The sequence below is a fragment of the Hemitrygon akajei genome, chromosome 3 (assembly GCF_048418815.1).
Source record: "Hemitrygon akajei chromosome 3, sHemAka1.3, whole genome shotgun sequence".
NCBI classification, from domain to species: Eukaryota; Metazoa; Chordata; class Chondrichthyes; order Myliobatiformes; family Dasyatidae; genus Hemitrygon; species Hemitrygon akajei.
In genome coordinates, this window is record NC_133126.1 from 62,596,098 (window position 1) to 62,619,393 (window position 23,296).

Below are 23,296 nucleotides of genomic sequence, written 5' to 3' on the forward strand. Positions count from 1 at the left end.
TTAGTCTTGAAATGAATGCTAACATTGCATTTGTCTTCCTTATCACTGGCTCAACCTGCAGGTTTATCTTTGGGGAATCCTGCACAAAGACTTCGTCCAAGTCCCTTTGCACCTCTGATTTTTTTTAAAAAAATTCTCTCCTTGTTTAGAAAATAATCTATGCCTTAATTCATTCTGCTTTCTCAACACTACCTGGCCCTCCACTATATTTGTATCATCTGCAAACTAGGCCACAAAACCATCAATTCTCTTATCCAAATCATTGATATATAATGTGAAAAAAAAAAGTGGTCTCAATACCAACCCCTACAGAACAACACTACTCACTGGCAGCTAACCTTAGTAGAGCCCTTGTTTCTAACTCTGTCTCCTGCCCATCAGACAATCTTCTATCCAGGTTAGTATCTTTCCTGTAATACCATGGGCTCTTATCTTAGCAGCCTCATATGCAGCACTTTGTCAAGGGCTTTCTGAAAATCCAAGTAAACAACATTCACTGACTCTCCATTTGTATAACCTGCAAAGAATTCCAACAGATTTGTCAGGCAAGGTTTCTGCTTAAGGAAATCATGCACTTCCAGGTACCCCAAAAACCTTATCCTTAATAATGGACTCCAACATCTTCTTAATCACTGAAGTCAGGCAAACTGCTCTATAATTTGGTTTCTTCTTGAAGAGTGTAGTGGCATTTGAAATTTTTCAGTTCTCTGGAACCATTCCAGAATCTAGAGATTCTTGAAAGATCATTACGAGTGCATCCACATCACTTGAGCTACCTCTTTCAGAACCCTGGGGTCCATCTGGTCAAGGTGAATTATTTCCCTCTCAGCTTCCCAAGCACTGTCTCCTTCGAAAGAGCAACTACACTCACTTCTGCCTCCTGACACTCTTGGATTTCTGGCACACTGCCATGTCTTCAGTAGTGGAGAACTGACACAAAATGCTTATTCATTTCGTACTGATCCCCCATTCAGCGGTGTAATTTTCCAGTGGTCCAATATCTGTTCTCAGCTCTCTTTTACTCTTCATATATCTAGAAAAAACATCAGGCTGTTTTTTAAATCAAAGAAGTCCAGAAATGAAACAGGTCATCAATAACAATATCAAAATACTTCAGGTGGGATTGTAGAAAATTGCATGGAAACTATTCAAGGATGCTGTTGAAAACTTTTTTGGCAACTGGAGCACCACTGCAGCTGGTTGACAATGTGCTTCAAGTCTACTAAACCATGAAGTACAACATATCACTAATTTTCTACATTCTCTTTCCTGCAAAGCTTGGTGCTGTCAGTGATGAGCACGGTGAAAGGTTTCACCAGGTCATTGCAGTCATTGAGAAACTGTGTCAGGGCAACTGGAATCCATCAATGCTCGCTGATTATTACTGGACACTTAAGCAAGAAGCCTCAGACACTGAGTACAAATGAAAATCAACAGCAACATTTTTAACTGCATTGAACTATTGCAAAGCATCAGCACAGATATGCAATTAAACACATTATATTCAATAAAAGTTAATTTCTTGTTTCTCCAAATTCCTATGTGATACAAATAGGCTGAAATTATATTTGCATTCACCTTCCAACAGTCTACTGAAAACAAAAAATCTGAGGAAGCAACACCTTTTTTAAAAAAAAACATTTGTTGCCCACTTTGCCTTCATATTTAATCTTTTCTCTCCTTAAGACTTTTTCAGTTGATTTCTTTAGGTTTTTAAAAACTTCCCACTATTTTTTGCTATATTATATGCCCTCTCTTTTGCTTTTATGCTGTCTTTGACTTCCCTTGTCACCCATGATTGCCTCAACCTTACTTTAGAATACTTCATCTTTGGGATATATCTATCCTGCGCCTTCCAAATTGCCCCCAGAAACTCCAGCCATTGCTGTTCTGCCATTATCCTTAATGGTGTTTCCTTCCAATCAACTTGATAGAGTTACATAATACAAATTTCATGATACAAATGTTTGATTCTTTGGATGTGATTTTTTTTTGCTGTGACTTTAACAATGCACCATGTGTATATATAAAAATCATTTGTACAAATGTGACCTTAAAGCATTTAAAGGCAACAATAAATAACTTCAGTACATGCAAGGACAAAAAGAACCTTTCAAATTTACCTCTTTTCAGGGGCATGTATGTGAAGATTAGAAATGAAGTGAGGAACTTGACATTTCTCAATCATTTCATCTGCTGTCGGAATTTTAATTGACTTCTTGGACTGTTACTTCAGTGACTGTATATAAATAAACTTCATTCCGCGCAATTTTTGTGGGTTTCATTTACTCAATGTTCTTTAGTTATTTTTGGAGCTTTTCACCAACAGTTTGCTCGAAACATTAGCATCTTATCTTAAATTTTTGGATATTTAATTTAGAACCACCAAAACAATGTTGGTATAAATAAATCCATACAATGGAATGTTTTCAGCAAAACGGCCGTATTGAATTACTGTAGGGATGCACATGATTGTGTTTAAAAAGTAAACAAATTATTAGTGATATTCTTATTATTGGACCATGCTGTGATAATGGGATGATGAATTGCTGTTTTCAGAGTATTAACGGGAGTTATTAAGGAAGATGGAAACTGTTTGGACATTGATTGGATGCATAGCCAGGCTGAGAAGTAGCAGATCAAGTTCAATCCAGAAAAGTATGAAGTGATTTACTTCGGAAGATCAAACTTGAAGGAAGAATACAAAGTTAATGGCATGATTCTCAGTGTGGAGAGGGATCTTGGGGGTCCATGTCCATTGATCTCTCAAAGTTGCCACACAAGTTGATAAGGTAATTAAGGAGGTATATTGTGTGTTGACTTTCATTAGTCTGAGGATTGAGTTCTAGAGTTGCACGGTAATGTTGCAGCTCTATAAAACTCTGGTAAGACCACATTTGGAGCATCGTGTTTAATTTTGGTCATGTCGCAAGAAGAATACGGAAGCTTTAGAGCAGGTGCTGACGGTGTATACCTGAACTAGGACTTCTTTGAAGTGAAGTAAGATGATAGGTGACTTGATAGAGGTGTATAACAGGCATAGATAGAGTGGACAGCCAGCACCTAGGAAATAGCTTCTGCAAGAGGGCATGATTTAAGGTGATTATAGGAAAGTATAGGCAGTTGTCAGAAGTAGGAATTTACAGTGTTGGGTGCATGGAACGTGCTGCCAGGAGTTGTGGTAAAGGCACATACATCAGGGACATGTCAGACTCAGATAAGCTCATGGATAAAAGAAAAAATTATGTCTATGCAGGAGGGAAGTATCAGATTGATCTTGGAGTAGGTTAAAGGTTCAGCATATCATCATGGGCTGAAGGCTCTGTCCTCTTCTGCTCATTACCCATTGTCTGTTGTGTACCCTCTGGATGAGCTAACCAGGGTCGGGCGTATTGCTTGAATATACAGTAATAGCTGCACTTCTCCAGATTTGAGTCAGAAATAACTCGAACAGAACGTGGAAGAGATTTCAAACTTCAAGTGACAAATGATTGGTCAATTACTTTTGTATACAAATATGTTAACCACATATTTGGGTGGAAAATTAAATGCATGGAATTTTGCCACAGATCAAACTTAACCTAATTGGTCATTGGAATTCGCCTGACAGAGTACAAACTAGCCTGCACTGCCTTCCAGCTTATTGATATACAAATATTAGAAGAGGGATAAGAAAGAATAAAAAATAAGTTACCTCAAACAGTCTAGTGAGCGAAGATCATCACTTCTCCAACTACAGGCTGATTCATCATAGAACCTAATGATCTCATATAGAGTAGTTTGTAGTGGCATAGTTGTCTTAGTCTATTACTAAAAGTGTTCCTTTTTTCAGCCAAGGTTGTATGCAGAGGGTGAGAAACATTGTCCAGAGTTGTCAGGATTTTCCACAGGGTCCTTTGTTCTACGACAGCCTCCAATGTGTCCAAGTTAGACTCCTATAACAGAGCCAGCCTTTCTAATCAGTTTATTGAGCCTTTTGGCATCACCTGGATTGAAAATTGTATCACAAAGAAAATTGTACCGGCAACATCAGACTGGTAGAACATGTGAAGGAGAGGCCTGCATACTTAAAATGACCTTCGTCTCCTCAAGAAGTAGAGGTGATTCTAGCCCTTGTACACAGCCTCTGTGTTGGTGCTCCACTCAAGTATGTCATCTAGGTGCATTACCAGGTACTTGTAGGTCCTCATCATACCAATGTCCTCACTCTCAATAGCAACAGGGAGTAGTGCAGGCTTAGTCTTCCTAAAGTCCATCACCATTTCTTTTGTCTTACTGATGTTGAGCTGAAGATGATTCAGCCCACACCATTTGACAAAGTCCTCCACCAGGGTCTGGTATTCATCCTCCAGCCCTCTGTTTGCACACCCAACTATTCGACCCCGCACACGGTTTAGACTTGCAGGCTCTGGCAAAATGGCCCGGTTTTCTGCAGCTGGAGCAGGTCGCTTCTCGAGCTGGGCAACGGTTTCGAGGATGTTTCACAAGCCCACAAAAATAACACAGCTTTCGGTTTGACGAGTTCGGGGAGTGCGTGGAACCGCGACTGGCAGCGGCGTTGGCGAATTCGCTCGCGGGAACCGGTGGCGGCGGGGTCGGAGGTGTCCATGGACCCGGCGGGGAATCACGCGGCTGGACAGCGTCAGCGTTGTGCAGAGCAGCCTCCAACATATCAGCCGTCTCGATCGCTGAGCGTAAGGTAAGATCAGCCTTTTCCAGCAGCTGCTGGCGCACATACATTGACCTGATTCCTGTAACAAAGGCATCTCGTACCAAGAGTTCCGCATGCTGTTCCGCCGTGAGCATTTTGCAGTCACAAGTCCGCACGAGTGCCTGCAGAGCTTGGAGAAATTTGGCGGTCGACTCCGCAGGGCACTGTCTGCGCGTGGCCAAGCGATGTCTGGCGTAGACGGCGTTCACCGGCCGCAGGTACTGTCTTTTGAGGGCGTCAAGCGCCCCTTCGTAGGTCGAGAGGTCCCTGATGAATGAATAAACTTTTGGGGCGACTCTCGAGAGGAGAATTCTGTGCCTAACAGCGGGGTCAGTTGCACGAACCTCCTCCAAGTATGATTGGAAGCATGCAAGCCAGAGTTCAAAGGCAAGAGCTGCTTCAGGGTCTTGGGGGTCCAAATCCAATCTTTCCGGATGTAAAACGGTTTCCATGTTTTAACTTCCAGTCAATAAAATTGATGCACCATCAATAACTCACTCTGAGACGTAAGAAGCGAGATATCGGCTTTTATTGACTGGAAGAATGAACAACACTACATCCTGGAGAATGAGGCTGGGCACAGGCCTCAATCGCCTTTATACAGGGGTCTGTGGGAGGTGCCACAGGAGCAGTCAGCAGGGGTCTGTGGGAGGAGCCACAGGAGCAGTCCAGACAGGTATATGTAGTTCACCACACACACACAACTATTGTTGAGTCATGAGAGAATTTCTGCAGATGATATGACTCTGTCGATTCTAAAGGCCAAGCCATACAGGGTAAACAGGAAGGGAACCATTACAGTCCCCTGTGGGGCCCTGGTGCTGCTTATAGTCGTGTCTGACACTGTTCTGAAGCCACAGAAGCTGTGGTCTGCCAGTTAGGTAGTCCATTATCCAGGATACCTTGCAAGTGCCAACCCATCTACACGGAGGCTTCGGGGAATTATAGATAGGTTAAATGAATGAGAAAATATATTGAATATAATGATAATTGGGAGCACATTAACTTCAGTGGAAAAATAAAGATTGAGTACTGTTTTTCATGTTTGAAGAAACTGGGTATCTGTATGTTTGATATACTGGATAGGATGGGCTTGTTTTCCTTCAAACAGAAAAAAGCTGTTTTTTTTAAGGTATATTTAAAAAAAGTATAAGGTATATTTAAAAAAAAAATTGAGCAGCATAGATGCCTTAATGACTACCACTCAACAGCCCTGTCATCCACCAAAATGAAGTGTTTCAAGAGGCTGGTCTTGGCCCATTTGAGCTTCAGCCTCCCAGACTATATTGATCGACCACAATTTGCTGCTACTGAAATATGTCCACAGTGTGCACCTTCTCCTTGAAGCACCTGGACAATTAAGGACTCCTATATTTGACCAGTTTATTGACTAAAGCTCCACTTTCAATACTGTAATTCCAAGCATACTCTCTCCAAATTCCTAGGACTCAACATCTTCCTTTGCAACTGGATCTTTGACTTGCAGATCAACAGCCCACAATCTGTAAGGATTAAGAGCAACATTTCTGGAATTTGGAGTGAGTATCTTCAGCATGATATCCTGGAAGGCTGTGTCCTCGGCCCTCTACTTCACTGCCTATTCACCAAAGTCTCTGTAGCTAGATTTGACTCTAACTCCATTCGAATGTTTGCAGTTGAATCCACTGTAGTGGGACAAATCTCCAATAATAGTAAGTTGGTGTACAGGAAGGAGATAGGTTAGCAATGTGGTGTCATAACAACATCTTTCCTCCAATGTCAGGAAAACAAATGAGTTTATCATTGAATTCAGGAAGGGGTAGGGTGTTCACATGCCCCTGTTTACATCAGCATTGAAGTTGAGAGCTTCAAGTCACGAAGAGTGAACACGACCAGCAGCTTGTCCTGGTCCATTCCATGTGGACTCCATGACCAAGTAGGTGCACCAGCATCTCTACTTCCTCAGGAGGTTAAAGAAATTTGGCATGACCAACTTGACCCTCACCAAATTTTATCGATACCCTATAGAATGCATTGCTGCTTGGTGCAACAACTGTTCTGGCTGAGCCTGCAAGAAACTGCAGAGAGTTCTGGACATGGTTCAGCACATCAGGGTAACCAGTCTCTCCGTGGATTCTGTCTACATTTCTTGCTGGCTCAGTAAAGCAGCCAAGGTAATCAAAAACCCCACCTACTCTTTCTTCGGCCTCTTCCTATCCCTCTAACATCTATTACAAAAGCCTGAGAGAATATACCACAAGGCTCAAAGACAGCTTCTATCCCGCTATTAAAAGACTATTGAATGGTCCCAGTATGATAGGATAGACTCTTGATCTCACAGTCTACCTTGTTATGGACTAGTGCCTAACTGTCAGCTTAATTGTGATGAAGTGATCTGTCTGGACAGGATGCAGAGCAAAATTTTTCACTATACCTTAATATTGGTATGTGTGTCAACAATAGACCAGTTTATGTGCCCAAGAATCCCCCAAGTTAAAAACACTTGCAAATGAGTTGGTGAATATGGTATACTGTATAGGATATTTGCCAGCAAGTATCAGCCAAGCTTTCGGGTTTATTTACCGGTATTTTCTGATAGGAGATGAGAACATATCCAGAGTGGGTGGGATTTTTGATAATGTTGACAACTAAGGCTGTGAAGTGTAGATGAAGTCCATGGAGGGGAGACTAGTTCCCATGATGTAGTGAGTTATTGCTGCAGTTTCTTGCAGTCATTGGTAGGGCAGTGATTTCCCACCCCATCACCAAATACTCACCTCCCATCGCCCATTTCTTCTTGATTGGCTAGTCCTCAACCAATTAGGTTTCTGCTGTCCTACCTTGTTTTAAATTGTATTCCAGTTCTTGGAGCGAGACATTCATCTTTGTTGAAGTTCTTATTCTCCAGTTTTATTTCAATGGCTTCCTTCGCCAGGTGGCCCCAAAAGCTATTGGTGCTTATGCGGTCAAAGATAACCTTGAACAGGATGGCTGGCCTTCACAGAATTCGCTGTGAATACAAAGCAGCGTATATTGGCTAAACGGGGTGCACTGTGGAAATCCGCATCTAGTAGCACATAAGTTGTATCCGTTTGGGTTACCTGCAGATATTGGCAGTAGCAGAACATTGCATACGCAATAACTACAGGATTGCCCTTACACAAAACTATTGTGCTGCGCCAATGGCTTTTGGGACTGCCTGCTGAAGGAAGCCATTGAAATTAGACTAGAGAATAAGGATTTCAACAAAGACTGTTGTTTTGCTGCTCGTCAGAACTGGAATATGATTTTAAACAAGGTGGGACAGCAGAAACCTGATTGGTTAAGGACTAACCAATCAGGAGGGTTGGACGACGGGAGTTGAGCATATACACCTCTGGACTAGACATGCCTAGTCATCATCCCTGATGAAAGTGGTGGACTTTGTCATCAAAACATTGGTTAAAATCAATGCCTGGGCCCAGCTGGAAGCTTGTGAAGAGTTTATGTGTCATATACACCAGGAGAACACTAGGTCCTTTTTAACTTAGTTGATGTTTGGAGTAATCACAATTAGTTGATCATTGCATTTTCTCTATTGTGCCTCACCTTCACAATGAGAAGACAGCTGCTGGTTGTTGTCCAAACAATCCACCCTATAATAGGAATGATGAGGATAATGATTTCAGAAATTTTGATGTGTTTTAAAGAAATAATTAAGGGGTTAGTCCACAGATCATAAAATGAGCACAGGAATTTATTTCATTGCCAGCAGTTGATAGCTTTAGATACCTGACAATTATGACCTCATGGCCAAGCAAAATTCAAGAGTCAGATCTCTAGTGTATTTTTCTGGTTTCTTTTATGTTTTTGTTCATTTTCTTGATGTATGAAACATTTTCTATACTGACTTCATGAAAAAAGATTGCCATTGTATACATTGCAGAAAATTTCTTCACTGTATTAAAGAAAACAATCCAATGGGATTATTGATGGTTTAGAATGTTGATGTCTGTCCTTGCAAGAAAACAAACTAATATAAAATGTCCATGTAGTGTGAAATGTGTCTTTGGTAAGCAATTTACAATATCTGAAGGGAAAACTACTGTCAACTGGTGGAAGCTTATTGAGTTATACTTGCAGGGCTGACAATAATTTTAAGTTTCATTCTCAGTTTTTTATAACAGTGGATTTGGAATATGTTATTGAGGCACACAGCATATAAGCAAGTCATTCCGTGCATTTCATCTGTACCAACCAAAGGACATCCTTCTGCCCTACTCCCATCTCCCAGCATTTGTGCTGATTTCTGCGCCATGTTGACCTTCTTGACTTCATCAACTTTGCCTCCAATTCCCCTGCCCTCAAATTTAGCTGATCCATTTCCAACACCTACCTCCTCTGTCTCTCTGTCTCGCTCTCTGGAGACAATTTAGAAACATGGAAAACCTACAGCACAATACAAGCCCTTTGGCCCACAAAGCTCTGCCAAACATGTCCTTACCTTAGAAATTTTCTCGGATTACCCATAGCCCTCTATTTTTCTAAGCTCCATGTACCAATCCAGGAGTCTCTTGAAAGACCCTATCATATCTGCCTCTACCACCGTCGCCGGTAGCTCATTCCATGCACTCACCACTTTCTGCATGTGTATGTATAAATAAATAAATATACCCCTGACATCTCTTCTGTACATACTTCCAAGCACCTTAAAATGGTGCCTCTCGTGTTAGCGATTTCAACCCTGGGGATAAAACCTCTGACTATCTACACAGATCAATGCTCCCATCATCTTATATGCCTCTATCAGGTGACCTCTCATCTTCCATTGCTCCAAGGAGAAAAGGCCGAGTTCACTCAACCTATTCTCATAAAGCATGCTCCCCAATCCAGGCAATATCCTTGTAAATCCTCTCTGCACCCTTTCTATGGTTCCCACATTCTTCTTGAAGTGAAGCGACCAGAATTGAGCACAGTATGAGACACTGCTCCCTAAAGATGTCCTTTGTACTTTGTAGGCTAGTGCCCAAGATGGAGGTGACTAAATTTACAACCTTCTGTAACTGCTTTCGGTCCTGTGTAGTAGCCCCCCCCCCCCCCATACCAGACAGTGATGCAGCCTGTCAGAATGCCCTCCACAGTACATCTATAGAAATTTTTGAGTGTATTTGTTGACACACCAAATCTCTTCGAACTCCTAATGAAGTACAGTCACTGTCTTGCCTTCTTTATAATTGCATCAATATGTTGGGACCAGGTTAGATCCTCAGAGATCTTGACATCCAGGAACTTGAAACTCTCTCCACTTCTGATACCTCTATGAGGATTGGTATGTGTTAACATAGAACATAGAATAGTACAGCACATTACAGGCCCTTCGGCCCACAATGTTGTGCCGACCCTCAAACCCTGCCTCCCATATAACCCCCCACCTTAAATTCCTCCATATACCTGTCTAGTAGTCTCTTAAACTTGATCTTACCCTCTTTCCTCTTACCCTTCCTGAAGTCCACAATCGGCTCTTTCGTCTTATTTACGTTGAGTGCCAGATTGTTGCTGCGCCACTAGTTGGCATATCTCATTCCTGTATGCCCTCTCCTCACCATCTGAGATTCTACCAACAATGGTTGTATCACCAGCAAGTTTATAGATGGTATTTTAGCTATGTCTAGACACACAGTCATGGGTATAGAGAGAGTAGAGCAATAGGCTAAGCACACACCCCTGAAGTGCACCAGTGTTGATTGTCTTTGAGGAGGAGATGTTATCACCAATCCGCACAGATTGTGGTCTTCTGGTTAGGGATTCAGGGATCCAAAGACTCATCAAAGACTTAAATATTCGTCAATGACCATGTATCCACTATTCTCTCAGGTAATGTACATTCCAGATATTTGCCTACAAGGACCTCCTCATATCCTCTCCAAACATCCTCTTCCTTATCCTAAATCTATATCCTCTTTTTTTTCTTCATCTGTGACATAGGAAAAGTTTGTCTTCCCTTCTAATTTAATTAATCCTCAATTGTGACCCCTCTTAACCACCTTTGCTCCATGGTGAACAGATAGGCCTTCTCTAATCTGTCCTCTAGACTGAATCACTCTATCCCAAGCAAAATTTTGGTAAATCTCCTCTGCACCTTCTCCAGCACCATCACATCTTTCCAGAATTGCATGCAGTACTCCAGTGAGGCTTGCCAAAAACACAGCACAACTTCAATGTTTGTGTATTTGATATCCAGACTTAAACATACGTCTAATGATCGCAAGATCCTGCTATACATTAAGAACTCAAAAGTATTAGAAGGTCTGCACCATCAGCGAGTTGCTCGCTGGTGGAGATAATGAAGGAGCTGCACAACATGCTGCTGCCTGTGCCGATGGAGAGGACAGTTATATAGCGAGTGGCCAACATGGTTTTATCTGGTACTCCGCAAGTTAGATTTGCTGATTTATTGGATGTGAGTGGGGCGGATGGAGGGGGCCTTGTCCTCGGTGGTGACAAGGATTAAGCCTGTAGCTTATAGTGTTACCTGTTTGTAGCCGCCCAGAGTGAGGGGACAAAGTCATTGCACTTTGCCAGGGCTGGTGTCCAGAACGGAGATGGAGCTGCAATTCCAGGTTTCACTTGGCAGAAGACAAGCTCTGTTATGGCTGACTGCAGATTATTTTAGCTGCACTCAATGGACTCAGGCAGGCCTAAAGCTGTAGGGTCGCTTTTTAGCCATTAGAGGAGAGGTCTCCGAGCTATTGTGCTCTACCAGGGGCAGCATAGCATAGTTGTGGCGACTGAAGATTTAAAATAGACTGAGGGGTCTCGACTATGTACATATATATTTATCAGGTATTTTGTATATGCAAAGATTGGGCCTCAAAGCCATGGTGTTGCCTAGCAAGCATCGGGGGCTAGTCAACAAATTGTATCAGTATGCTGGGGGTCTGAACTGCATATATACATGCATTTTCTGTGTCGTATTTTTACTGATATTCTATGTGTTTATTGACTTGTATGCATCAAGCCGCTGCATCACTGGGGGGGGGGGGGGCGGGGGGCCTTGGGAGTCTTAATACGTGATTGTGATCTTGTGTGTGATTTCTGTGTTTTGGTAATGTCTTTGCACCTTGACCCCGTAGTAATGCTATCTCATTTGGCTGTATTGATATATTGTTAAGTAACAATTAAATTTGAATTGATAAAGATCTATATCTCACTGGGGACTAATATCCTAGCTGGTAAGTTTGGTAGTGCTGCACAGGGGGTTTAAACTAGACTTGCAGGGAGATGGGAACCAGAGTGCCAGAAAGACAATAGAGAGGGTGTGGAGACAGATACTGTTAATATCTCAGATAAAGTCAGGAATTTCAAGGTTGAGCATGGTGTGACTAATGTTCTGAGCTACATGTATTGCAATGCAAGAAGTATTGAGGAAAGGGCAATAAACCCGGGGCATGGATCAACACACGGAATTATACTGTAGCCATTAGTGAGACTTGGTTGCAAGGGGGCCAGTACTGGCAGCTCAGTATTCCTGGGTTCTGTTGTTTAGATGTAACAGAGTGGGAGGGATTAAAGGGGGAAAGGTATTATTATTAGTCAGGGAAAATGCCACGACAGTGTTCAGTCAGGACAGATTGGTGAACTTGTGAGGCTGTAGGGATGGAACTGAGGAATGAGAAAGCTATATGAAGCTATGTAATAGTCCACAAGATTTAGAGGGACAAATTTGTAGAGAGATCACTGACTGTTGGAAGAAACATAATGTTTTAGGTGATTGTAACTTCCCACATATTGACAGGGACCCCATATTGTGAAAGGACTAGATGGAATAGAGTTGGTCAGATGTGTTCAGGAATATTTCCTTAATCAGTACATAGAAGTCCCAGAAAGAGTGTGTGATACTTGATCTCATGTTAGGGAATGAGACAGGGCAGGTGACAGGTTTATGTTGGGGATCACTTTGCATCTCATGATCATAATGCCATTAGTTTCAAAATAAAAAAAGATAGATCACAAATTGTGATGCTAAATTGGAGAAAGGCCAATTCTGATGGTATCAGAAAGGATCTGACAAGTGTGCATTGTGACAGGCTGTTATCTGGCAAAGGTGTACTTGGTAAGTGGGAGGCCTTCAAAAGTGAAATTTTGAGAGTACAAAGCTTGTATGTGTCCTTCAGAGTTAGAGGTAAAGATAACAGGTTTAGCGACCCTGGGTTTTCAAAAGATATTAAGACCTTGATTAAGAAGCAAAATAGGAGGTACATCACAGGTATAGGAAGGTAGGAATAAAGGAGGTAGTGGGGAGTATAAGAAATGCAAAAGAACACTTAGGAAAGAAATCAGGAGGACTAAAAGAAGGCACAAGGTTGTCCTAACGGACAAGGTGATAGAGAATCCTAACGGTTCTACAGGTACGTGAAGAGCAAAACAAGTGCAAGGAGCAAAATAAGTCCTGCTGAAGATCAGAATGGTAATCTATGCATGGAGCAAAAAAAAATGGAGGAGATCTTAAACAGACTTCATGCATTTGTATTTACTCAGGAGATACAGAGTCTGTAGAAGTGAGGCAAAGCAGCAGCGAGGTCATAGATTCAATGCAAATTACAGAGGAGGAGGTGTTTGCTGTCTGGAGGCAAATTAGTGTGAATATTCCCCATTGCCTGACAAGGCATTCCCTTGGACCCTGTGGGAGCCAAGTACTGAAATTGCAGGAGCCCCAGCAGAGATATTTAAATAATCCTTAGCGACAGGTAGGTACAGGGGGATTAGAGGATAGGTAATGTTCTTCCGCTGCTTAAGAAAGGCTCTAAGAATAAACCAGTAAATTACAGATATCAGGCTTACTGGCATATAGTGGGCAAGTTATTGGAAGGTATTCTAAGGGACCAGATATATAATTATTTGGATGGACAGTGACTGATTAGGCATTTGTGTATGGTTCGTTGTGTCCAAACAATCTTTTTCCAGGAAGTTACCAGGAAAGTTGAAGGTAAGCCAGTGGATATTGTCTACATGGACTTTAGCAAGGCATTTGCCAAGGTCTCACAATGGAGGATGGTCAGGAAGGTTCAGTCGCTTGGCATACAAAATGAACTATTAGATTGGATTAGACATGGGCTTTGTGGAAGAAGCCAGGGAGTAGTAATAGATGGTTCCCTCTCTGACTGGAGGCCTGTGACTAGTAGAGTGCTGCAGGGATTGGTTCTGAGTCCATTGTGTTTGTTATCCATATCAACAATCTGGATGATAATGTGGTTAACCAGATCAGCAAATTTGCGAATGACACCAAGTTTGGGGGTGTAGTGGACAGTGAGGAAGACAGGAAGACTATCAGAGCTTGAAGCAGGATAAGGACCAGCTGGAAAAATGAGCTGAAAAATAGCAGATAGAATTTAATGCAGATAAGTGTAACGTTTTGTACTTTGGTCAGACCAAACAATGTAGTTCTTACATAGTGAATGGTAGGACATTGAGGAGTTTGGTAGAACAAAGAGATCTGGGAATACAGATTTATAATTCATTGAAAGCAGCAACACAGGCAGATGGGGTTGTAAAGAAAGCTTTTAGCACACTGGCCATAAATCAAAATATTGATTACAGGAGATGGGATGTTATGCTGAAGTTGTATAAAACTTTGGTGAGGCTTAATTTGGAGTATTGTAGGAATGATGTAAACAAGATTGAAAGAGTGCAGAGAACAGTTACAAGAATGTTGCCGGGACTGGAGGACCTGAGTTTCCAGGAAAGATCAAATAGGTTCGGACTTTTTTCTTGGAATGTTGAAGTTTGAGAGAACATATGATAGAGTTGTACAAAATTATGAACGGTGTTGATAAGGTATTGACAAGCAGGCTTTTTCCACTGAGGTTATGTGGGACTACAACTGGAGGACAAGGATTAAAGGCTGATTTATATTTGTGCATATGGGCTACACCGCAGCCTACGCCATAGCCCTGATTTTCACTTCTGCGTCGCTCTACGCCATAGCGAGCATACGTTGGTGTGTGCCAAAACACTAGTTGGCAGTGAGGTTTCTATGTCACTGTGTTGAGTTTCTTTGTGAGGGACATGGACGAGGAAATGCACTTCAAACATTTTCGCATGTCGGCAGGTAGATTTGACGATTTGGTTCATCTAACTTGCATCAGTGTACAGACATGGTGGAGAAGAAGCAACCAGAAATGCATAGGAGGAAATGCAATGCTACCAACCACAGTTGTTGCAGTCTGCGTCACCGCAACGTGTGAGTGAGTTTTTTGGGGAGGTGCATGTCACCCTACAGCATAGGGTACGTGGTATGTATGGTGTAGATGCAACGCACAAGTATAAATCAGCCTTAAGGATGAAAGGTGAATTGTTTAATGGAAACATGAGGGGAGCTTCAACCCAGAGTGTGGAATGAGCTGCCGGGGCAAGTAGTGCATGTTTGCTCAATTTCAATGTTTAAGAGAGGCTTCAATAGGTATATGGATGGGAGGGATATGGAAGGCTATGGTCCCAGTACATGTCGATGGGAATAGGTAGTTTAAATCGTTTGGCGTAGACTAGATGGACCAAGGAACCTGTTTCTGTGCTGTACTTTTCTATGACTCAATATACAACCTTAAGTACATTATTTAATTGCTCTGCTACCTTCAAAGATCTCGACTTGTTCTCCAAGGTCCTGTGCTCCTGCTCCCTTGCCTCATTACTACCCCCAAAATATCCCTCACAGTTATTCAGTTTGAATTCCATATGCCATTTATCAGCCCTTTGTGCAAACACATTGAAATGCCTCTTCAGCCTAAGACTCCCCTCCATGCTATCCATGACGGGCAGTCTTTGTCAATATAAACAGTGAAGGTCTTGGCACTGATCTCTGAGGAACACCACTAGTAATAGGCAGCTAGTTGCTAAGGCACCTCTGTCTCCTAGATTTCCAATAGTAGGAAAGTCTCAGTAGGTACAGCCTCGGAATCAGGGGACATCCCTTTCAAATTAAGTTGAAAAGGAACTTCTTCAGCCAGAGTGTGGTGAATCTGAAGATAAATTGCCACAGAGAACTTTGGAGGCCAATTTATTGTCTATATTCAGGCTGAGATTGATAGCTTTTTGTTTGGGAAGTGGGTTAAGGATTATTAGTGAAGGCAGGATAATGGGTTTTGAAAAAAAAAACATGAGCCCTGATGGTGCAGGTTTGATGGGCCCAATTTTGTTACCATGTCTTAAGGTCTTATTGACAAGCCAATTTTGGATCCACATTGTCATCTTTTGTAACTTTTTGGACCTTTTCTAAACCTTACTGAATTCCATGTAAGCCATAACCACTGCACTGCCCTCATCAATATACTTCAAAAGAAATTCAATCAGATTGATTAGACGGGATCCTGACTTAAGGCTTGTTGGCTGCCTCTGACTAGACCCTGTCATTTAAAATCATTGTTAATCCTCTCCTTCAATATTTTCTCCAATAACTTTACTACAACTGAGGTAAGCTCCAAGATCTAGAATTGCCAGGCTTTTTTCCTGTTGCCTGCCTTGAAAAGGGAAACACATTTTTCTGCTGTTCTTGGGTCCACGAGATTTTCACTTCCGGTGAATGAGGATTTGAAAATCTCAGTTTAAGCCACAGCAATGTCTTGCTTGCCTGCTACAGCAGCCTTTGATAGATCCCTTGAAGCTCTGGGGATTTACTCACCTTTATACCTACCAAGACATTGTGTACCTCTTTTATCTATTAAGACTTGCACAATACTTTAACTTTCACCTTTCCTTTTACTAAACTGTTTGACGACCAGGTGTATTTCTTCATCAAATACTGGTGCAAAGTAATCATAAATAAATAATTTTGGAGCTGTTCTCTATTGCCTTTCTTGTCCTTATCAGGACTCAACTCTTTCCCTGGTTGTTTTTTTTGCCCTTGATGTACTTCTGGAATGTTTTCAGATAAATATTTCGTGACATCTCTTCAGCTTCCCAATTTAATTTGAAGCACCTTGCTACACATTAGTACTTTTGACAGGCCTTACTCATCTTTAGCTTTGTTGTCCTTCTTCCATATGGGTTTTTTTTACATTAATCCAACACTCATACATTCAACATCCACAATTTCCTGAACTTGTTTACTCGTGATGTACTGAGCTGAATCCACTACCTTTTCTTGGATTTTCTGTTCAAAAGCATTGGCGTTTTCATACCAGGCAGTAATGCAGCTAATCACTAAACTTTCCACTACACATCTATAGAAGTTTGGCAAGGTTTTTGATGTCATGCCGAATCTCTGCAGACGCCTAAGGAAGTAGGCATGTCGTGGTTTCTTTGCAATTACATTTATATGATGGGTCCAGGATAGGTCCTCTGAGATGGTGACGCCCAGGAATTTAATGTTACTGACCCGCTCCAACTCTGATCCTCTGAGGACTGGTTCATGGACATCTGTTTCCATCTCCTGAAGTCTACAATCAGTTCCTTGATCTTCCTGACATTGAATGAAAGGCTGATGTGACATAATTCATCCAAATTTTCAATCTCACTCCTGTATGCTAATTCATCACCCCCTTTGATACAGCCCACAACAGTGGTGTCATCAGCAATCTTGAATATGGTGCTGGAGCTGTACTTAGCCATGCAGTCATATGTGTAAAGCAAGTAGAGCAGGGGTCTAAGCACACATCCCTGTGGTGTACCTGTTCTAATGGAGATTGTGGAGGAAATGTTTTTGCCAATCCGAGCAAGCTGATTGGGGTCTACAAATGAGGATACCCAGGATCCAACTGCACAAGGGGGTATTGAGGCCCAGGTCTTGGAGTTTATTGATTAGTTTTAAAGAAATGTTGGTATTAAATACTGAGCTGTAATTGATTAAGAGTATTATAGCTGATTGTACCTCTCCACCAAACATCTATTCTGCACCCCATTCCACTGTAAAAACAGTTTCAACATTAATCTCGTCATCATTCACTTGGAATTTGTCACACAAAGAGTCATGCGGACTTCTGTGCAATTGTTGAATATCAATAATTTTATCAATAATCAGTAAGTTTTTATCAGCATGGATTTTTTTTTTACTTTTCATTGCTCACAAAAATGCATTTAAGGTTTTTACTTATGACTTCAAATGTCAAGAATTTCCAATAAATTGCAGTTGTGTCAAAATGTCAAGCAGCCTGAGTGGTACATCCAAGACTGAAGATTTGTTAAGAAATATAATTTTGAATTAAATATTACAAATCATCTGATGTTGTAACTTGTTCAGCCATTTTGACTATTAGTAAATGTATGGCTTACGGCTTGAGGTCAAAAAATTTAGTGCTGCGCCAGCTTTAGTGATGTTTTTTCAGATGAGCTGTCTGTTCTTGTAGATCAAAGTGGCAAATTTCAAATGTTTTTTATTTTTGTCAATATCATACATGCCAAAAAAAGTCATCACATTGCAATCTAAAGACGTTGACTGAAAATTGATTGTTTTTATTTTAATTGTACCTTTATGTTTCACTTCAGGTATACTTAATATCTGAAGTGATTAGGATGTACAGATACATGAAAAGTAGTGTTATTTTAAAAAAATATAACATCTTGTTGAGTTCTGCTAACGTTTTAACTTGAATGAGTAGCATTTGGATGGTTTAGTATAAACTTCATTACGAAGAATCAAAGATAGACTATCATATCATGGAAAAACTGCAAATCAGAAATTACTCTGGGGGCAGTGTTATGTCTTTTGCATAAGATGTAGGAATTCTGGGAGATGAATAGCCTCTCCGATAACCACATGTGCACCAGGTGCACTGAGCTGCAGCTCCTCAGAACGTGTGAGGGAACTGGAGCTGTAGCTTGATGACATTTGGCTGATATGGGAGACTGAGGAAGTGATAAATCAGAGCGACAGGGAGGTAGTCATCCCTAGTTTGTAAATGGATGCCTGTCAGGTGAAGGAAGAAATGGGCAGCCAGTTTAGTAATTATTGAGGCTTCAATAATATGTGTACTATTTTGGACATTACTGTTGGGGGGACAACCTACTGGGGGAGCGCCACAGCAACCAGGTTTCTGGCATTGTGGCTCAGAAGAGAGATGAAGAGGACAGCACTAGTGATAGGAGATTCCATGGTTGGAGGAATAGAGGAGCCATTTATTTATTTTCTTGTCTGTGTTGTATTTTGTGTTGCAAGCTTATTATGGGTAATTTGTCACATGGGATGGATGTGATAGAAGCGATTGAATATAGTTCCATAATCATGTTTTATCTATGTTCAAATTTGTCTGTTTCAAGAGAAGATCGTGAGTAGCTACATTATTTCAGGATTGGAAGTGGCTGGCTTAAATGCTGAAAATTGTGAACGACCTGATATTGATATGCAGGAAAGTATGTGCCTAAACCAATGGAGCCATTGAAAGTGATTTGCAGTATTAATGATGGACCCTATGCAATCAGAACAATGTTAAATTGGACTGTGAATGGCCCACTGAAAGGAGACCATGTTGTTGGGTGAAACTGTGCTCAGCCTTATCTGACAGTTAACAGGATCTCAGTTTTGAACTTAAACTGCTGCTGCCAATGCTCATCCAAGGCAGACTTCCCTGAATGTAGTCAGGATGAATAACCTGGTTTATCAAGAGAAGACCACAAGTTCATATAGCTGGTTTCAAGTTTTCAAAATTGATGTTGATGACTGCCTTGTGCAGTGTCCTCTGAGGAAAAGCAGTGTCTCTCTATCCTGACCTTGTATCCATTTGTGCTAAAGGGGGCTTTGAACTCACAAAGTGGAAAAGCATCAGTCATAGTGTGCTACCTGTGATACTAAAAAGACTTGAAGGATTTGGATTTGGATCAAGATATTCGTTTGGTGGAGCGAGTACTGGGTGTGCAATGGTACATTCAGTTTGATACTTTTTTTGTAATTTTTTTAATTGAAGTTCATTATCAAACAAGCACTTCCATATGATGTATTTCAGATACTGTACATAAATATCATTGATATTTGTCACAAATCTCCACATAATATTTATTTGAGGTATACACTTACAGTGGCATGCAGAAGTTTGGGTACCTCTGGTCAAATTTCTGTTACTGTGAATAGCTAATCGAGTAAAAGATGACCTGATTTCCAAAAGGCAGAAAGTTAAAGATGACACATTTCTTTAATATTTTAAGCAAGATTACTTTTTTATTTCCATCTTTTACAGTTTCAAAATAACAAAAAAGGAAAAGGGCCTGAAGCAAAAGTTTGAGCACCCTGCATGGTCAGTACTTAGTAACACCCCCTTTGGCAAGTATCACAGCTTGTAAATCCTTTCTGTAGCCAGCTAAGAGTTTTTCAGTTCTTGTTTGGGAGATTTTCGCTCATTCTTGCTTGCAAAAGGCTTCTAGTTCTGTGAGATACATGGGCCATCTTGCATACACTGCTCTTTTGAGGTCTATCGACAGATTTTCGATGTTTAGGTCGTGGGACTGTGAGGGCCATGGCAAAACCTTCAGGTTGCGCCTCTTGAGGTAGTCCATTGTGGATTTTGAGGTGTGTTTAGGATCATTATCCTGTTGTAGAAGCCATCCTCTTTTCATCTTCAGCTTTTTTACAGACGGTGTGATGTTTGCTTCCAGAATTTGCTGGAATTTAATTGAAAAGTTGCAGAACAATTATCTATGAAAAAATCTTCAAAGCACCTAATGCCCTTTCTGTACTAATCATGAAATGTTGAGTCTTGCATAGAAGGTAGGAAAAGATGATAGTGTAAAATAGGACTAGAGGGAGAGAAACCATGAAGGCCATTATATTTTCTGAACTGAGCCCATATTCTCAGAGTGTGTCTAATAAGAGAATTAACAATTAGTCTAGGCAAGTGACAAGGAAGTGCGGATCCAAGAAGTGTAGAAATGGAGAGATCCTTACTAGAGTTCAGCTCCATTGCCACTCATTTTGGGCAGTCAAACTGATTATGAAAGAAGGACCAAAAAGTAAGACAACGAATATTGGCTGCCCAATAATATAAATGAAAATGAGGCAAGGCCATACGACCTTCCTTTTTACATTTTTGAATGTGAGCTTTATTAAGTCTGGAACGTTTTACCCTTCCATAGTTAGGACGAAATAATAGAATCTAACGAATCAAAAGAAACTTTAGAAATGAAAATTGGTAAAGATTGGAATGAGAATAAAAATTAGGAAGGATATACATTTAATTCTACCTACCAGAGTCATGGACAAGAGTGACCACTATGTCAAACTCTGTTTTGTAGAATTTTAAGGATTAGCAATATTTTCTCGAAAAAGATTCTTGAATTTCCTTGTTACTGTAATACCAAGCTAAGTGAATTGATTATTAACTACTTTAAAAGGGAGGTCATGAAATACTAATGCTTGTGCTTCTCTATTGATTGGGAAGAGTTCGCTCTTGTGTAAATTAAGTTTGTAACTTAATTGATTAAGAAGTAAAAACATTGGGGGTAAAGAAGTAGTTGGAATTGATATAAAAAGTAAAAGATTATCGGCATAAAGAGAAACTTTGTGCTCAACACCTCCCTTCCAAATCCCCATCAATTCAGCACAGCTACAAACGCAATTGCCAGTGGCTCTATGGCCAAATCAAAAAGTAAGGGACTTAAAGGGCATCTTTGTCAGGTACCACGTTTAAGACTAAAAGACTGGGATTGCTGAGAGTTGGTCAAAAGCATTCTGATAATTTTGCCAAATCTTTCAGCATAATGATGCCCAAATATTTGAAAGATTGTTTGCCAGACCCAGGGATATCTACTTTCAATTTCTCTTGGTGGGTTATAGTTCTATGAGAGTAATTGGGTTTTATCTATGTTGATTTTGTATCCTGATGATTGATCATATTGTTCAAAGGATTGCATCAATTTAGGTAAAGAGTATGTTGGTTGCCTTAGATAGATCAAATGTCATCCATGTAATAGGCCAATTTATGCTCTGTCCCTTTAATAGTAATTCCCCTGACATGTTCATTTTGTCTGATGTATTGAGCTAATGTTTCCAGATATAATGTGAAGAGTAGCGGTAACCATGCACAACCCTGTCTCGTGCCCCCTTCTAGGGTAAGACTATTTGATAAATATCCATTGATTTTAATCCTAGCAGTAGGATTGTCATATAGTGCCTGTATATTGTGTTTTAATAATTGTGTCATGTAAACCAAGTTTATGTAAAACTCTGTAAAGAAAATTCCAATTAACTGAATCAAATGCCTTTTCAGTGTCCATGCTTATCACTATTGCTTCGATTTAATTTTTTTTGTATATGATCCATAATGTGAAGTGTCCTTCATATATTGTCTTGTGTTTGGCGTTGTTGTATAAAACCTGTCTGATCCTTATGTATCAGTGTGAGTAGAATCTCCTCTAATCGTTTAGCCATGATGGAGGTAAATAATCTATAATCTACATTAAGAACAGATATTGGTCTAAATGACCCACATTCCATTTTATCCTTGCCGCCTTTTGGTATAGCTGAGATTATCACCTCCTTCCAGCTGGGTGGCATCTGCACCTTTTTTAGAGTCCAGTTCAGTATGGGAAGTAAAACAGGAATTAACTCATTTTTAAATTCCTTATACCACTCTGCCGTATATCCATCTGATCCTGGTGACTTGCTTAATTTAAGACTACTAATTGCAGTTTTTAGTTCAGCTTCAGTTATGTCAGCAGTCATTGTTCTATTTTGTTCTTTGCTTAAAGTAGGTAACTCTAGACTTAGAGAATTTAGGAAGGTGTCAATTTGGGTTCTGTTTCCTCCTGGAACTTTGGAACATAGAGTTTTGTAAAACACTTCAAAAGCTTCTTGAATTTCACTTAGTTTTTTTTGTCATTTTTGTTCTTGGATCCCTAATTCTATGAGTTGTATTTTCTGCTTTTTTTTTTCAGTTTCCATGCCTGTATTTTCATAGATTTAGATTCACTTTCATAGTGTCTCTGTTTCAGAAATATTAAATTTTTCCTGATTTCTTGTGTAGCCAAACTATTAATTTCATTCCTAATTTTTAAAATTTCCTCTAATGTATCCTGTGCCAAACTCAATTTGTGCTTTTTTTCTAGTTCCTTCAGCTTATTTTGTAATTCCTCGAATGTTTTATTCCTTCGTTTTTTCTTATATGAAGATATCGCAATAGTTTGCCCTCTTAAGACAGCTTTCAGAGTATCCTATAGAATTGAAGGTGAAACCTCTCCATTATCATTGAATTCTAAGTAAAGACCAATTTCTTTTTTAATTTGTTCCTTAAAATAGGGATCATTGAGTAGACTTGAATTTAGTTTACAAATAGTATTCTTTGGTTGTATGTCAAAATCAACAGATAAATATATAGGTGCATGGTCACTTACACCTATTGTCCCAATTCCATAGGTGTTTATTTTGTCTTTATCTTTTCCGAATGTTACGAAATAGTCTGTTCTTGTATATAAAGAATGGGGAGCAGAATAATGAGTGTGATCCCTTCTGTCGGGGAGAAGGTTTCTCCATATATCAATTAGACCAAAATCCTCAAAAACTGTGTTAACTTTCTTAAGTAAGGACTTTGTTTCATAGGTTTTTCTATTGGAAGAGTCTAATTTTGGTTGTAATTGTAAATTTATGTCTCTCCCCCCCCCCCCCCCACATATCAAGAGACCTTCTATTTCCATTACCATAATATTAGTAAT

The 23,296-nt window shown here is 40.4% G+C and overlaps 1 protein-coding gene across 7 annotated transcripts in view; it reads left to right on the plus strand.

The window, feature by feature from the left end:
• mipol1 (mirror-image polydactyly 1) overlaps positions 1–23,296 on the plus strand; it is a 308,039-nt gene that overhangs the window by 34,604 nt on the left and 250,139 nt on the right. The window contains exon 2 of one of the 7 annotated variants that reach the window (XM_073039995.1): positions 19,831–19,887. The exons of the other annotated variants lie outside the window; for them this stretch is intronic. The gene's annotated coding sequence lies outside the window, so the exon portion shown is untranslated. The remainder of the gene's footprint in view (positions 1–19,830; positions 19,888–23,296) is intronic. 7 annotated transcript variants of the gene reach the window in all.